Genomic DNA, 17,635 nt, shown 5'->3' with positions numbered 1-17,635 from the left:
AGCCAGTTGGTAAGTATATTATTATTTCTATTGATTTTCATTTTTAATGCGTGAAATATTTGCTTACAAATTGGGTTTTTACTGCTCCTTCGTCCTTCATAAAAAGGATGCATTTTAGAAATAAAATATTCTCGCATGATAACCGGTGAATTTTGAAAGAAACGACGCAAATAAATTTCTCAAAGCATGCTCAATTAATAAAATGAATTAGCCATTTTGAAAAATCCTTGATGCAACTTTCCAAATATAAGTCCTTTACCTATAAATGCGAGTCTACTATTATGCCTACGAAGCACAATTGAGGCGTAGAACGAACGGAACTAGTAACAGGAAGGAAATGTTGAAATTAGATCACACTTAAGTTTAAATAGCAGTGTCTCAGCTAAATCAGTGGTATAACGGAAAATTTTCTTCTTGCGACTGCTCCGCTGCATATTTGATATTATGTAATTTTTCGCATAGTTCAAAAAAATAATTAAAATTAATTTTCGCATATGCGGGGTGACCTACATAATTAAGAAGACTACATCAGTCCGCGTATCTTCTACCTCGAAATTACTGAAATATATATAAAAGTCGCAAGTACAGACACCCATTAAAATACTACGAGAAAAAGATTTTTCTAGGCACCAGAGAAGACACCGAAGTAAATGTACTCAGATATTGTACCAGAATCAACAAAAAAAAGTCATAGCTTACGTCAATACGCTATGGTCACAGAATATTAAAATCGCGGGCGAAGTGTATGTTGCCAGTAATTAATTTATTCATTTGAGGAAGAGAAAGTTTCCTTCATCTCCCTACATCGTTGTAAAATAAGTATCTCACTTGTATAAAGGGGTCTTAAGATTACATCTCAAAGGAGATCTCCCCTCCAGAGGGAAACTCATATAAGCTGGGAGATCCGCATCCCCTTGACGCAAGGAACGTCAAACCCGGTCTAAAACTAATGTCTCAAACCACTCCGATCCATCCCTGGGGCGGTTAAAACTTTCACGACTCAGGATCTTTCCCTCGCCATTGGGAGCCCGTAAAAATTATCTGCTCGGGCGTAGAGACGGGCCGCTTCAAAATACATCCTCCTCCTGAAATGCATTTCAACCCCCACCCTCTTTCTCTCCATGTTTTTAATATTTTTTATCGCTCATATCAGCTTATTATAAAATACGGTGTTCGCAGTACCCTTGGGAACTTCTATCCCGTACATCCTCCCCTCTCTGTCCTTTTTTAACTATGACGGGGAGTTTAAGAAAAATCCTGCAGACGCAGCATCTTAAAATTCGCACGACCAGCTAAGACCTAATACGCAAAAGGGAAGGGAGCTGTGCAAAAGAAAAGCCTCGCCTCCTGCTTGATATATGTGATAGGTCGTTGAACAAGACGGCCTTAGATTGAGCAGAGGGAATGCAAGGTAGTACCTTCCTACACAATTGATTTTTCCAATCAGGCAGGCGGGCGGGTGGTAGGTTTTGAAGTGGAGTTTTACGTGAATCTAACTCCAAAAATGAATTTTCCTTCACCCTCGCCTCGATTACTGATTAATTGAGACTTTGGTCCATTTATCGTGGATCCAACTTTAAAACAATGCTTAAATGCGTGGGAATTGAATATTTTAATAAACTCAGCTACAGTAAAAATAATTTCGAGAGGATGATTATGGCAATTCAAAACCAATTGTTCCATATAACATATGATTTTGGTAAAATCCTATACTTTAAGGTTTTTTACTAAATTTTTATTAACATACGGTGGCCAAGTGAGAGGAGCGATAGTAGATACACGAGTTTTAATACGGATTTAGTGTTTCATAGCGCGAAAACCATGGGAAGCTAGAAGCACGCATTCATATATTTTTTTAAACTTCATGGAAAAATCGCCGGTACGCTATTTGACCACATTCCTTGCATAATCGAAAATCACAGATCACGAAAATCACGCTCATATTTTGGCGCTATATGAGCTCTACCCTCACATATCGCACTAACCTAGGGATATGCTGGATTTCACCGTTCCTGTATTCAGATTTTTTTTTGTCCTTGACGTCGGATTGGATGGATTTGCGGGAGCATTCAACACCAACGAACGTCAGCCCAGCATGTCCTCCCTTAACATAGCAGCAATACAGGCATACATACTTTCGACTCATATGAAGCCATAAGTTTCAAGAGGAACACTAGATTTTTTGATACCCCCTACTCTGTAAGGGCATCATTCATAACTGGAGTTACACTATAAATATACCATAAGGTTACATTTCCCAATTCCGTGAAAAATGTTATATATCTTAAAAAATCAAACCATATTTATCACCGTGATATTGCCCTATAAAATTTATGAGCATGGAATGAAAACGAAATATCCCGTCGCGGGAAGGTTCAAGGGATCGTGAAATGTGCGGTGGGGGCACACACATTTGAATTAATCTTTTCGAAATGAAACACCTAATTTTACGACAGCTGACAAGTATGGCGTGATATTTTATCACACAATGGAGCTTTTTATTTCGCAATTTGAGGACAGCGGCGAGATTTATTGAATGACAGCCATATCCTTTGTTTTATTGCGATTAGAATAAGCACTCTAGAACTTAACGAGAGGAAAAATATTATAACACGTTTCATTTACAATGCCTGAGCGTAAATTGCGCGCTTCCTAAAAATATAGCAGATATAACATTTATACAAAATTACAGTATATTACACACACTCAGGCTTGTAAACGACAAACGGTACGATATGGTATGTAATTCTTCCATCCCAAACAAAAAAAGGAATTATGAATAAATAATTACAAGGCCCATTAAGCATTCCCCACATGAATGCTAAGCAATTATTTTGAGGTCCTCTCAACTGAATAATACGGGTTATGTTAGTCATTAACCTCATTTTAAATAGCTAATTATTATCAATGATGAGATATAATTTCCCTGGCCATAAATTAGCATGATGACGGTTTCGGTTCATTAAATCACAATTGGTTTCATTATTCACAGACAAATAGGGGAAAGTTAAACGGGGTTAATTCGTAAAATAAGCATTAAGCATTCCAGGAAGCAAGAGGTAGTGAATACACAGGGTGACTTAATCCAGGAAAATAGCGTTATGAATACAAACCTATGCCAATTGGCCCACATAGTCAAAGATAAATTTGCAACGGATATAAAACGCATACCTACTTTATTTTTTACGTAGCGCCACAACAGAATAATTCAGCTCATTTCTAGTAATAGAGCGCATGAAACAAGTAACAAAAACATTAATTGTATTCGCCTTTGATTTGGTAATATAAAACCTAATGATTGATGAAAAATAATACAAAATACTTTCGTTTAAAATATGTTCAAAATTATAATATTTCCACAACACACAATGTTAACATCAATGTGGCATTTCGAGAAAAAAGGTGAATAAGTTCTGCATAAGAAGTGAAACACACAATTTATTTAAGGTGAATAAAAGCTGCATAAGAAGTGAAACACAATTTATTTAAATAATTTTTATTTGTCTCAATTACCCCCAAAAATAGCACAATGATTCCTGTACATCGTGGGTTTCGACGGCTAATAATAGATGATCGAACCCAGAACCATTGGTACGGTAGGCAAGGACTTTTATCAGCTGCCACCGTGGCCAACAACTTGTGTAAAAATAAATAACTCCATCAGTTCCTTGCGAGAGATGGTGAGAAAAATGTGAAATAAATCCATCAATGCGTTAAATAGCACGTTCGAGTTAGTGTTTTTAGAGAAGTTCTAAATTCTTTAAGTAAAGCAGAATCGTCACTCTTCTGGACAGTACTCGGACGAAACTTAATTTATAAATGGTTGACTAGGGTGGGTAACAAACAGGAGCAACGAGGAAACTTTCTCTAGAGCAGCCATAAACGCTGTTAGGTAAGGACTGAAAGTGAATTACGAGCAAACGGAGGAGGGATCACTTAATCTCAGTGGAGCATCGGCGAAGCCGGAGGGTTGATAGGGAAGAGAGTCAAAGAAATGCGGTTTGGAACCATTGGAGCGGAATGGGATCACCGACCGGGAAAATTTGAGCCAGACTGTCCCGACTCTTATAAGATATTGGCGAAACCGAAATCGGCCGACTCCGGAAAAAATTAAAGATATCCGACATCCAAAGAACTGATATTTGAAAACATACGTGGATGAAAGCTCATCCCTACCCGGGAGTTTGTGAGCCCCCAAGTGACTCTATAAAATTTTGGCAGCGTTCCTCCAGTAAAAATTCAACATGAATGACACATGAACAAAATTTTTCGGACCTCAGCGCGAGTGAGTCTATTAATTGTGAATTGGGCGAGTACAATACAAGTACAGTACAAGTACGAGTTCTGACCTGAATTAATTATTCATACAAAGAATTCGAAAAGCTAGATAAGTTTTCGGCGTGATAAATATTCTTCATTCAATCACTTTCTCGTAAGTTTAAAATGACAAAAAGCGAAAGCTTTCGCTCACTTTTTGAAATTATTGTCACACCAGGGGAAACAGGACTATATGGCCTCTTGCATGGAGTTTCCACAACATTTAACGATTCCTACACGTACATCCTTGCTCTGTACAGGGCCAACCAAAGCACGCGAGACTCGAACCCACGACCTTCGGGTTGGCAAGCGAGGGATTCACCCCTGCGCCACTGAGACCGGCAAAAATCACCCGAACAGGGACTTGAAGCCTGGACGCTCATATTAAAAGTCCACTGCTCTACCAACTGAGCTATCCAGGATTTTCATAAGGTGGTGACGCCATTTAATCTGGTTTCCCAAATAATACAGGTAGACTGCTCGCTTGCGACAGGAATCCCTAAAAAAAAAGTTTAAAGAGCTAAGAACCTCGGAAGGCCAATGGGAGGAGAAGTAGCCGAAAAGCGTTCACCCGCTCGGCTGTAGCATGTGACGTCATCAACTTATCAGCGAAATGGTTTAAGACGTCATTTTTTCGCTGTGAATAGCTAGAGAAGCAAAATTTTCGTATATCATGATGAAATTTCAGCGTAGAGAACGATGTGCGACACGTATAGCCAAATGTTAGCAGTGTGTGACTCGATGGTAAATTAGAACGGTAAAATTTGTAATACGCCTAGAATAACTCAGATAATTGATCCAAAATAGAAAAATTAATGTGGTTAATTTATCTCTTTCCTATAAAGACGAATATGCTATTTTACATAATCAAAACGCGAAAATAATTTCAAAAGTGAGAAATAGCAGAAAACATGGTTTTATGTTTTCTTTCTTTGATTCTCCTAGCGAGACCAGCCCGAAGAAAAGTGGCACAAACACAACCAACCACCACTTAATTACGAATTACGACGCAAATTCTCCCGTCATAGAATAATCGCCGAACTTCATCCGCATACTAACTGTTTGCAAGCTCAAACAAGAATCTTGAACCCTAAATGATGAATAATATTTGCTCATTACGGCGACGGAAGGACGATTCTTATGGTAATTTCCTCATTAATTGCCGCCATTTGTTTGCCTTAAATCAGCAATGAACTATTTCCCTCACGAAGTACGTAGTTTGCCTCGCATGTTATCGACACTTTTGACACACGAAAAGTCTGAACATCAGCAAACAAACATTGATGCTGAAACTAGAGGAACTGGAGTCAAAAAACATCTTCATATTTACCCAAGTAGACTAACTTAGAGTTCAACCTAGCCCCTGTCAATTAAGAAGAGAGAATTCATCAAAATGTGACATTGACGTGGGAAGAACGTTACTGTAGAAAGGACTATGGATGTCTATAGGACAGAGAAATGAGTATCATAAGCAAAATAATTCTTTTGAAATCTTCACTCACGTCACCATTCAGAACAGGTCTAAGAAACCAATGCTAAACGAGATAGAAGAGGTGTATTAAAAAAAAGGGGTACTTAAATGTTTTGCCAGTGTCTCTTTTGCCATGCAATTTTACTCAACTTCAATAACTCGAATAAATAAGGGAATATTTTTCTCCTTAATTAAGGGAATGGAATGAAAGAACCTCATCATTATGTGTTCGTTAACGCTGTACCGGTAAACCATGTTCAACACAACCAGCCAGATAACAATAGAAAGGTTTTGTAGTGCATTTGCTTGTGTTGTGGGAGTATTGTGTCGTTTGTGTAATTAGGCACTTTAGAACATTGATTAAAACATTTATAATTTTCATCATATGAACATTAATAGCAAAGTAGGTTATTTTTGCAATGAGTTCTTACGGCAAGGCAACTAAAAAAACATCTTGCTCGCGGAATCTAAAACCTTATGCCGCTTATACACATTAACGGGCTATGTTTCTCTGATATCTGATAAGGCTCTTGGGAGAGTTTACGTGACATTTGAAATTCAAGCTGATCCTGGACCTCAGTGTCCGACCCTCAAAGGACAAGATTCTTGGCGAGCACACGCCGGCAGGGGCGGTCGACATTCCAGGGCCTGCGGTGACACGAGGCATTCCGAGCCACGCAAAGACCGAAACCAGGACGCGTCGGTTACTTGAGGGCAATCCTGGCAGTCTCGTATGCGGTGGAGACACCGTGTAAAGGCACGGAACGGAGCGGGGCTCCTATCCCCGTTTGATTCCGTGTGCACGTGGACCACGCGGTTAGCATGGTAAACTATTCAAAAAGATACCTAGAGCTAATCCTTGATGGCCCGAGATGGCCAAGAGCTAAACCCGTTGAGGCTCGGGTATGCTGCCCAACATAATGTTACGGTGAATTTTTTCTGTTCAGCTAGCGAATGCATATACAAAAGAACGTATTCTATTTTCTACCTCTCAAAATAGTTGAGGTCATTCCAACAACATATTGCTACTGCCAACAAAATTCTGCAGCAAAAAATGCATAAAAATGTCAAGTTTTGAGTTGTCGCACCAAATCGAATTACAATTAAGTTACATTTAAAAACTTGCGAATACTTGGGACAGGCTTTATCCCGTGGTAAATATTGTTGACTATATTAAAAGAGGGAGAATACTGTCACTCTTAGTTAAGATACGACATATTTTTCTGAAAGATTTTCAATAAACTGAATTTAACAGAGCATTTTAAGAGCGGTGGAGTTGCACACATGGTGCTTGAGTGCAACGGTTTAATTCACCATCCTTAGAGTCTTATTGACTCAGTCTTAGAGTGTCACTGCTTTTGCTAGAGCATGTGCTGTCCATAAATGACAAAAACCTATACAACTATATCAATAACAACGCGGCACCCAGCTGGTTTGGAGCAAGTCATTTCGCGTTTTAGCGTTTATCAGTGACAACGTGGACAGAGAGACTTGGTCTTAAAAAATAAAACGTATGATTAATAACTCGTCTTTACTCCGAAGGGATTAGAGCTGTTTAGATTAGCTGTTGAGATTAGGTACGAGCTGTGCTATCTTAGCTATTGCTGGTAAGAGGCACATAAAAATTAAATATATTAATTTAAAAGAAACATTAATGAGAAAAAAAGAAAATTCATATCTAAGCCAAGGATTAGAACAGAATTCATGGGTGAAGGCAATATGCATGAAAATGCAAAAGCCAAGTGATTGAAATGATTGGTGCAATAAATTCCTTTCCTTCTCCTACCCAATACTTTTCTATTACATCTCCCATTCTTTGCCTAGTAAGGAATAAAACCTTGGGGAATTACTTAACTCGGTCAATTCTTTCAAACCGAGTCATATTAGAAATACCGACAAGGACTGTGCGAGTTCACCGACCCCAGCTATCAAGAATCGTAATTGATGACTACATACAGTATGAATGTAACGTAAAATAGGACATAAACGACTGTTGTAAAGCTCAATTATGATTTTTCTTGGTTTTAGTGCGTTACCATAGCAGCATAAATTACGGATATCAACTCGTTAACGATTAATTATTCCCGGTGGGACGGACAATTATTTATCACCCTCTAGAATTCCGGGCGCCAAAAAGGTACAAAATGCTTTCAACTGGAGAATTTAATTTTTTTAATCCCGTATAACGTTACCGTAGGCAATTATTCACGCGTCGATCTCACAGCTCGAAATCCATTTCACAATTATGGAATGAAATGACAACATGTCACTCATGATGTCAACGAGAAAATGATACCTTGATCGTTTCCTATACATTTCGCCATATAAAATGCGATTATACCATCATTTTAAGGATTCACAATGGTGTGCCGTGATTCTCCGTTCATTTTTAGCAATAAACAATTACTAACGGAACCATAATGCTAACGCAGATAAGGGTATACATTTTGCTGGATGCATGAGAATAAAGGGATATTTATTCCAAAAGGTACATGAGAGGTTATATCATTACACTTGTCTTTCCCTAATATTAATTAATATTTTTATAAATGATTGGGACGGATTTGATGAACATTTGTCACATATCAATATAATCAATCAATGCTCTCAAATCCATAGTGATACAATAAGATATAAAAATTTCGTGATCATCGAAGTTATCCGAAGGTAAATAACAATTATTCTGGTACACATTATCATCTCCATTGATAATATCTGATATATGGACCACCTAGGTCGGAAAATTTTCAACGAAAATATATTTAGCTATGAGAATGATTTCAAAAGAGTAAAGGCAAATGTTTCCATAGAGTTTCATTCAACGACAGTAATTGCAGTATTCCAAAAATATTCTGATTAATTTATGGCGACAGATGTTTTATTTTTTACCATAAGATTGAAAAAAAGATACGAATGGCATGAAAAATTAATAAATTTTTGGTATTTAGCTCAACTTTTCATTCAACGACAGTAATTGCAGTAATCCAAAAATATTCTGATTTATTTATGGCGAATAAGGTTCTGGTATTTATCTCAACTCAACTCCATTATGGAGATCGGCTCCACTAAAAGAGCGGTACCCTTTTTCCACGACAAATGATTTGCGTAAGCAATTCGGAGCACGCGAGACGTGAGCAGAACACTGATGAGGGCAACACACGTTACTTTGAAATTCAGGGCATCCAGTCGGATTTCACGCACATATTTGACATCCAAATTCCGAGTGAAAGCATTAGCTTGGAGGAAAGGTGAAGTGATCTTTAGGGCTTAGTATCAATGGATGAAGTCGAGCAATAGAGAAAGAATGAAACAAGGAATTGCTCCTTTCGAACGGCCTGCCTAAAAAAACTGACTCGGGAAAATAAGTTTGAAATATTCACGCGGAAAGAAATTTCCTAAGAGGCCATTTCTTTCTCAAACCCTCATATGACACCATTCATTCAATATGAGGAAGATTCAAAAATGTCTACTAATATGGAATTCAACGAAACCCAAGCAAGAAAATACAAATCTCACCCTATTCCATTCCACAATTAGAAGGAGACTGCTCACTAAACAGTTATTAATCAGTGCTTACCCTTAAAAATTACCAATACTGAGTCGTGTTGCCTAAAGATATGCATATATTTTTTCGAAACAAAGTTAAAAGAGGACAATAATTAAATTAAAAATTGTACGACTGGAGGAAGAGAGAAATAATCAGGTACCTAATAAAATAACGCTCATCGAAACAAAAGAGCTTATTTTCACGAACTGACGAATGAGCCAGTGTCATTTACATCGCGTAGTTAGTCATTTTAAAAACATTAACTATGAATTGATGATAATATGCTAATGTGTCAATATATGCTTTCAGTTAACGCATTTTCAGCTATTGCTTTAAAAACGTATTTTCACATATTTGCCGCCCCACTATTTGAAGCTATGCTTACTAATAAGGTAAATAATTAGTAAGCATGCACATAAATGATTAATATAGCAATATAAGGGATTTGAAATTTTTAAATGCCGTAATGCATATCAACAGGTATGGTTCGATTTCCCATCATAGCAGTCCCATTCCACTGACATGGCTCGACAAGTGATTCGTAACGAAGGGAGAAGTATATCAGAAGCATTAAAGAATTCGTCTTTGAATCACAACATCAGGCATTCCGTTCTGAGTCATGAGAAAAGTATGTTAACCTTGGAGATTTTCCTGATTTATCGAAAACTTTTCAAGCAATTGAAATTGTTATACAATACTAATAATCTAACTGTAAATAAAACAACTGTAACTAAACAGGTATTACTATTTCTTTTGACGTCGGATTGTATTCGAAAACGATTTTTTTACGATTTGATTCTATTTTTGTCTACTCTCACATTTCTACCTCGTAAAATATTAGGTAAAACGGATTTACTAATTCTTGATAACAGATATTTTTAATTTATTTATGCATTAAACCTTACTATAAGCAAACTGTCTTTAGCATTAGTGTGTTACATAAGATTCGGGAAGCCAACTTGCCTACGACCGATCTTGAAACGCTATATGTTACATTATTGAAACGTACATATTATATAGACGACGTGTCACTTTTCTCCCTAGATTTAGCATGAAAAATTTGAAGGGTGTGAATTCAAAGGTGTATGTCACTAAGACACAAGTGTGTTTCCTATCTCTTCATATTTAAATAAAGTAATTTTACTCATAATTCAATTATTCAATGAAAATTTCAACGTGCACACGGTCTATATGTCCCAGAAATTAAGTCAATTGTTGCTAGGCAGAATACATAGGCAAGTTAATTATGACAGTATGCTACACGACAAAATCATACAACTGTCCAAATTTATTTAATTCAAATAAACACCGGTCACGCATCCAATAAATTACGGGACGGAACTGGAATTCCAGTCGCGGCAGTAATAGATAGAGAAACCTTCCGATTCGATTTCCTGAGACGTAGCTCCTGGCGAGAATTCATTATTTTGGTTTTCGTCGACAGAAATAATGGGGAAAATAAATCAAACAGCGCGTGCTGCAGTCTTATTTTGTGACTAGAATTAAAATTGAATCACAAAAAGTATGGGTGGAGATAGTGACAATGAAGGAAATAAATAGCCGGAAAAAGAGGGAGCTGAGATTAATCGTATTAACGATTCGGTTTGAAGAAAGAGTGGGTGATATCCTTACTGCCGAAAAATTCACTCTACAGATATTTTAACCAGATCTTAGCTAGCGTATGCCACTTGGCAATAGTTATAGCAGCTACCAGTCCTCCAGACATAATTATTCATTCCAAAAATAGAACATTCACGAGACTCGCATATATAAAGCGCCATATATCATTATACATATACCATGCATCAATAAAGCTAGCAGGTTGGATCGAGGCCATTACGTAAACAACATACATGATTATAGAGAATAAGAAACAAAATTTATTTGATGAAATGATTCTAGAATAAATCTAAATAATTATCTAGAATCATAGATTGATCAGATAATGAAAATATTAACGCGATTACTTAACAACAGTACATTTTCATTTCCAGAGACTCAGGCAAATTTAAGCGTAATTGAACATTTTCATAATTGTACCTACCCAACACAGAATTTCCCATATTTTAATTAGCTAGATTACATCAACTGAGCCGTCGTTTCATTGCCTACAAATATAATAAATTAACAGCTGATTTCATAAATGAAAGCATTCACTGAATAACACTGCAATCCTTTTTACATTACTTCATATGCAATTTCAAATTTTAGACGCCTTTTTAGTTTACATTACTGAACCCTACGGCAACCTAGTGATATTTCCACTAGGCTCGTGATATCTAGGGCCGACACATTTTAAGGAAACAGTATTTTTCATGTCAAATACGTAAAATTTTCGCAATCAATCAAGTGGACAACTATCACGTTGAGTCTCGGCATGAAAAATGCCCAGAGCTCTCTAAAGCAATGTATCAAAACTAATTTCCGTTCCTGACAGCACTCTTCTCAGCAGTCTTCCTTTATGAATACCATTAAATCAGCAACGTGAATTTTCATCACCATTACAGATACCCACCCAGTACGAAGCCTATTCCAGTGTATCGCCATTGAAGAGTCGTAAAGTTTTCGTGCCACATTTTCTCACCGGGATGCTACCTCCTAATATCGAAATTTTCTAAGTAAAGATATTTTTTTGAATGATTTAGCTTATGTAAATGGCATTTTTCATAACTACGAATCGTAAACGCATTAATTTACAGTAACATTCGTTAGAAATAAATCTTAAAAATAAAAATCTCAGAATTCGGCAGGACAGATACGCGCTTTGGGGAAACGTAGATTAGTAGCGCAATGAAGATCAAAAAGCCTATCGAGAAAAGAATACGTGGCTGGAATATGACAAAGGGTTAGTTAATTAAACGTAGAAATGACGATGAGAAAAGTTGCGTGGCAAACAATTGAAGAAGAGGACTAGTGCTCCAGTTTGTCATCTTATCTAATTGATAGCAGGCCACAATTCTGACTACTCTCTCAATAACCACTCAAGTGGGAAAAATGTTGCGATTATGAAACTAACAAGACTCGATTAAAAGCGGAATGCACTAATTTGAGGCAGAATCAAGGATAATATCCTGGGCTGTGAAGTGTGCGCGCTGCACTATTATGAACCAAAGTGTGGACTTCGTTAGTTGATTCCTCATTACCCTAACTGCTATTTTACAAATTCATCTTGCGTCAATCTTCACCGGCCTCGGTGGGAGACGGATTTAGACCTTGTCTGTCATGCAAGAGATCCTGGGTTCGAGTCCCGCTTGCGTAGGTTTCCATTATCCAGGGCATTGATGTTCGTTTACAGATGATTATTAAGTTAAAAATACCGATTTAAGAGGCCAATGGTACTGTTTTCGGTGGCACAGGAAAAAATAAAGAGAAATTACTCATTTGATAGGAAAATAGGGGAATAAAAATAAGAGATCTTTTCAAAAATTGCTTCATTTTCGATCCTCATAAAATACCAGCAACAGAAATAACGGAGAGAGCTGCATTTCATATCATCATGCATGAATCAATTGACGATTTGCGATCTCTTTTGTTCATGAAAGCGCGTGAATAAGTGAAGTTTCCTCCGCTTAGGGATGTTTGACGGGGATAAAAGACCTGCCACGTCAGAGTCAGCAAGCCGCGGCGGAAGTGCTTAAAAGCCTCGGGACTGAGATATTTCGGGGAGTAGTGCGCCTTAAAAATCTTTTTGAGAGGACAATTTTTATATAAATGTGCCTCCACACTACACTCCCGACGTACTCCTCCTTGAGAGCGCTTCCTCCTCTACTTACATTTCGATTACGTCACCCGCGCAAAACGTGCCCCTTCTTACCCGTTTTGATTTGCCACCGGCATTTTATCGTACGACGGATAGGATTCGATTTCGGATGACGAGAAAATTGGATCTTCTCCCTCTTATTCTCCTCCTCCTTTGCTTTCACCAATGGCCGTGGAAAATGTTTTTGATCTCCCGCTCTCAGATCTAACCCCCTTCGTTCCATGTCCTTCTTCCTCACAATGATAACCCCTTGCTGAGGACAATAGCTGGATAGTCGTAGCTATAGGGTTTTACGTAAACCCTTGCAGGTCTATTAAAAAACGAAATATAAATATTGAAATTAAATTTCGTGGTCACTTTTAAGCCACTCTGGGATCCCTAACTAGATAGAAACTACACCCGGCAGGCAATGGAAAATCCTAAAAATTTTATTTTAATGACTCATTCTATAAAAATTAATGGCCAATCGTTACACGCCATAGGACTAATCATGAATGAATAAAGATACACAACCTTTTTTAAATTTCACATTTTGTTTTAATCTGTAAAAATTTACAAAGGTTGTGTATCTTCATTTAGCATGAGTTTTCACCTAATGAAAGCAGAATCGATCGATTTCTAACTATGAATATTTAAGGATAACATATGATATAGCACAATTTCTCCAAAGGCCCTATTTCAAAAATATATGGGTAAGTATTCATTTGACACAATATGGGGACTGCCAAGAACCCATTGGCAGCTTTAGTTCGACTTTAATATTCACTTTCATTGTAAAGGGATATTCAACGATCAAGTTAACCCATTCACAAAAATAATTAAGGTCCTTAGTAAAAAGGGTGTTTTGTAATAAAAAAAGGTCATTTTTCAACTTCTACTACTCCTTTTCCTCGAAAAAATGGCATACTTCCCGTCTCTGCCTCACTTTTAGTCGTTTTTATAGCCTTTATAAGTTTTTTTTTGCCCCTGGACCTCTCCTCCGCATTTCTTGTATTGCTACAGTGGCACATGAGCAGGATGGAAGGCCTATTAATAATTCAACCGCACCAGTCTGGGGAAATGTTTGTGCCGTTAAAATTCCTCGCATTCGCCCTGGATTACGCCGTTACGTGGGTCGGGTGGTGGTTCCATTCCGTCTATTATTCCGTTCGACCTTTCTTTGTCGTCCGCCCGAGCGCTTATTCCACGGTCTTTTCTCGCTCGTATCTTTCTCTACTTATGCCACAGCATATTCATCTCCACGACGACAAAAAATACAGGATATTTTGGAACAGATGATTCGGAAGATAAAAAGCGCTAGGCCGCGGTGCGGGCGTGTTAATCGACCGCACATGCTGTTTGTAAAGGTAAATTGTTCTATCAGTTAACATTGGTAGGGTTAAGGACTGTCCGACTCAATTCCCAACTAACACAATTCTAGTACAACTACGACGTAACGTTGCTCATGCTAAGGGTCGACCGGAAACTTCTAGCCATTAATATCTCATCTAACCGATGACATTTTACTTAACTTCTGCACGAGTTCACATAGAAAATTTAAGACACCAGGCTGTAAGGAAAATATAGGTGTGGTTATTATAAAAACTTGTAACATAATTTAAATTTCCACTTACACGACGAACTAGCATTTTCACACCTGAACTCATGCATGTATAAATGATATAGAATTTGGGAAATTTGAACAATATTTGTGATATAAAGTATCGTATTCCTATCGTCAAGCAACCAAAGTTAAAATTCTTAACGGTGCATATGTAATCTGTTCCTACATTCTTGAGGTACTCTTCCTTCGCGCCGTTCGTAACCCTCAATACCAATTGCCATTTCACCCCGTATTCATCATTATTCACGTCATTAATAAGCGGTTTCTAAACGATATCACAAGGAGATTTTTGTCCGACCATTCTATGATAAACGCGACTCACCTCTAACCTTGGAGACCACCCTCCGGGTCAACCGAGGGAAGTCAGAAAATCGCTCTAAATCATTACAAACCCAGATACTCCCGAAAACGACCCAAATCTAATTAACAAAATAATAATACGTTTTTGTTTTGAGTGAAGCCTGACACAAGTCAACTTATCTAAAAAGCAAGACGGCAAAAATAATTCCTATTCAACATTTTTCAACATCCGACATGGTAAATAGAAAGAATAAATTACTAGCAATTGAAATAAACGACTGATAATGAGGAAGTATTTGCCACCAAAGAATGTTACTTTATTCTACCATTTGGCTATAGAACCTATACCGTACGAAACTGAATTTGCTATCACATTCATCTGAATCGCCAAACTTCTCTAAAATAATGGAATGAAAGACACCTTCGATGTACCACAAATGGCACCTATATCTCTAACTTCTGCTACTTTAGCAAATCACGATCATTACTCATGAAAGAAGAATCAATGAGGTCACTGCGGCATTATGCTACGCGAGTGCACGAATCTCACAGTGTTCATGCACCGATCAATGCATTAAAACAAACCAGAGAAAGGAAATCGCGTTGATACGTACAAATAAATGCTTGCTGAGCCTTTGAACATGAGCTCTGGTGACATCCGTGGTTTTCTTCTGTCAATACAATTCAGATTAAAGTGCATTTCTGCGATCGAACTGGGATGAAACATGGATGACACGATCCTGTGTCTTCTATGCGAATCTGAGGGGAACCACCGACCAAGACGCACGTACACGAGGACCACTCAAGTAAATTGTTCTCGCTATAGAGCAATCATCATCATCACGAAACCATAGAATAAAGAGTGCTCTCCAAACCATGATACAGAGAGTAGATTGGCTGGATACACATGGAAGGAGCTCGGCTAACCACAAAGTAGGCACTGATCGCAGACAATCGTGACGCGAGGATTTAGTGTGCAATGCCCAAAAGAGCCACTGAAATTAAAACTCAAGACATCCCAAACTAACATCCCTGACAGGGCCTACAAGACTATTAAATCTAAACTAAGAAAATTTTAATTATGAAGCGAAACATGTACGCTATATTTTTATTTATAGGAACACTTCGAACTGATTTTTTGCTATGAATGAATACAAAAAAAATGGTAGTTTAAGCGAGTATATGACATAATTTCCCGTCATTGATGCTGGACGGCAAAAAACTTCAGCACCTTGTGGAATGGCTTTATATCTTTCAGAATGTGGCGGGGAATAAGGCAAAAATTAATGGTACTCTTGGAGAAACTGCTTCAGTAAATTATTTATTCAACTGGAGGAATAAGGGGGAATGTTTTAGAATGATGTTTTTTAACAAAATCACATCAAATTGCTCAGCAAAAGTTTTCAAAGTCGATAATTGGCGCAGAACAAGTAATATTCCTTGACTGACAAAAAACCGAAGCAATTCAGGGACATGGCCGTAGAAGTTTTCCTTATTAAATAGATAGTTCTCATATGGGTGCAAACATATTTTGTTCCTCACAAAATTCAAGCAAATCATAAGAGAACTATTTCAGTTTTAAACTGAAATGTCAATACCGGTGCCACAAAAATTTTGTCGGCACCGTTCAGAGATATATCTACCCAAGAAATAAAAACAGCGAGAGAAGAGCATAAACCTGATGAGTGAAATATTTTATAGACATGGAGGCTAAAAGCTAGAAAATGGTATGTAGCATTATCCTATCATATTAAATCCTATATTTAAGATAGCTTATGAAAAAAGTCCCTTAATTTCAAATAATAAATACATAAGAGACTAAAAATGAAATTAAAATATTTCACGCTAAAATGTTGAACCTTCAGCCAGGCCAGTCAAAAGCCAGTCAAGAATCTTTAAAAATCCATCCAAAAAATAAATCGCTACGCTCTTCAACGCGGTGATCGATGATCTAATCGCTTTTCCACGTCATATTGTCGTTTCGTAACCTATAACTTGAAACTGGACACAGGTGAGACGCGACCGGCATTCGCTAAGTGTTTCGATCGCCGAATAGTCCCCTTAATACTCAACTTCAATACACGGCTGCACTATAACGTGAAAAATCAGGGCTTGGAGCAATGTAATTCAGGGCATAAAAGTTGACTTGAAAGCTTCATTCCTTGGCGTAGGGTGGTGATCCGTCGTGAACATGAGTTTCTTTCTCCCAGCGCCGTGAAATGAATGGAAACCTTCCACTGCGCTGGGTCGTTGAGGATTTTTATTACGACTGAAGCTAACTCTTGAGTGTGTACTCAATTTTTTTTACATTTACAACAGAAGATACTCGTTAGGATTGAATTTAAAGGGCCAGAAATCCCCTCGTTTTGATGTTAGCTCATATAGCGCTGTGAATAACCATTTCTCGCATAAAATTTTACGCTTCATACTCTGGGTCAGGTTTTCGTTTTTCATGCCATTTTTATTGGCCTGGGTCTTGAAATATGGACAAATTTTCAATTGATGCGCAAATCAAGTCACTTTCATTGTGAGTCTCGAACCTTACAAATCCAAAACGAAATTGAGATTGTTGCCTGATTTATTGCCTTGATGTTTTACACTTCATATTATTTAAGAATGAAAAAGACCAATTATTAA

General features: G+C 37.6%; 1 protein-coding gene across 1 annotated transcript in view; it reads left to right on the top strand.

Moving 5' to 3' along the window:
* LOC124157375 overlaps positions 1-17,635 on the top strand; it is a 109,958-nt gene that overhangs the window by 61,468 nt on the left and 30,855 nt on the right. The gene's annotated exons all lie outside the window — the stretch shown is intronic.

The sequence above is a fragment of the Ischnura elegans genome, chromosome 4 (assembly GCF_921293095.1).
Source record: "Ischnura elegans chromosome 4, ioIscEleg1.1, whole genome shotgun sequence".
Classification (NCBI taxonomy): Eukaryota; Metazoa; Arthropoda; class Insecta; order Odonata; family Coenagrionidae; genus Ischnura; species Ischnura elegans.
Note: the sequence above shows the minus strand (reverse complement) of the source record. Positions and strands in the feature narration are given on the sequence as shown.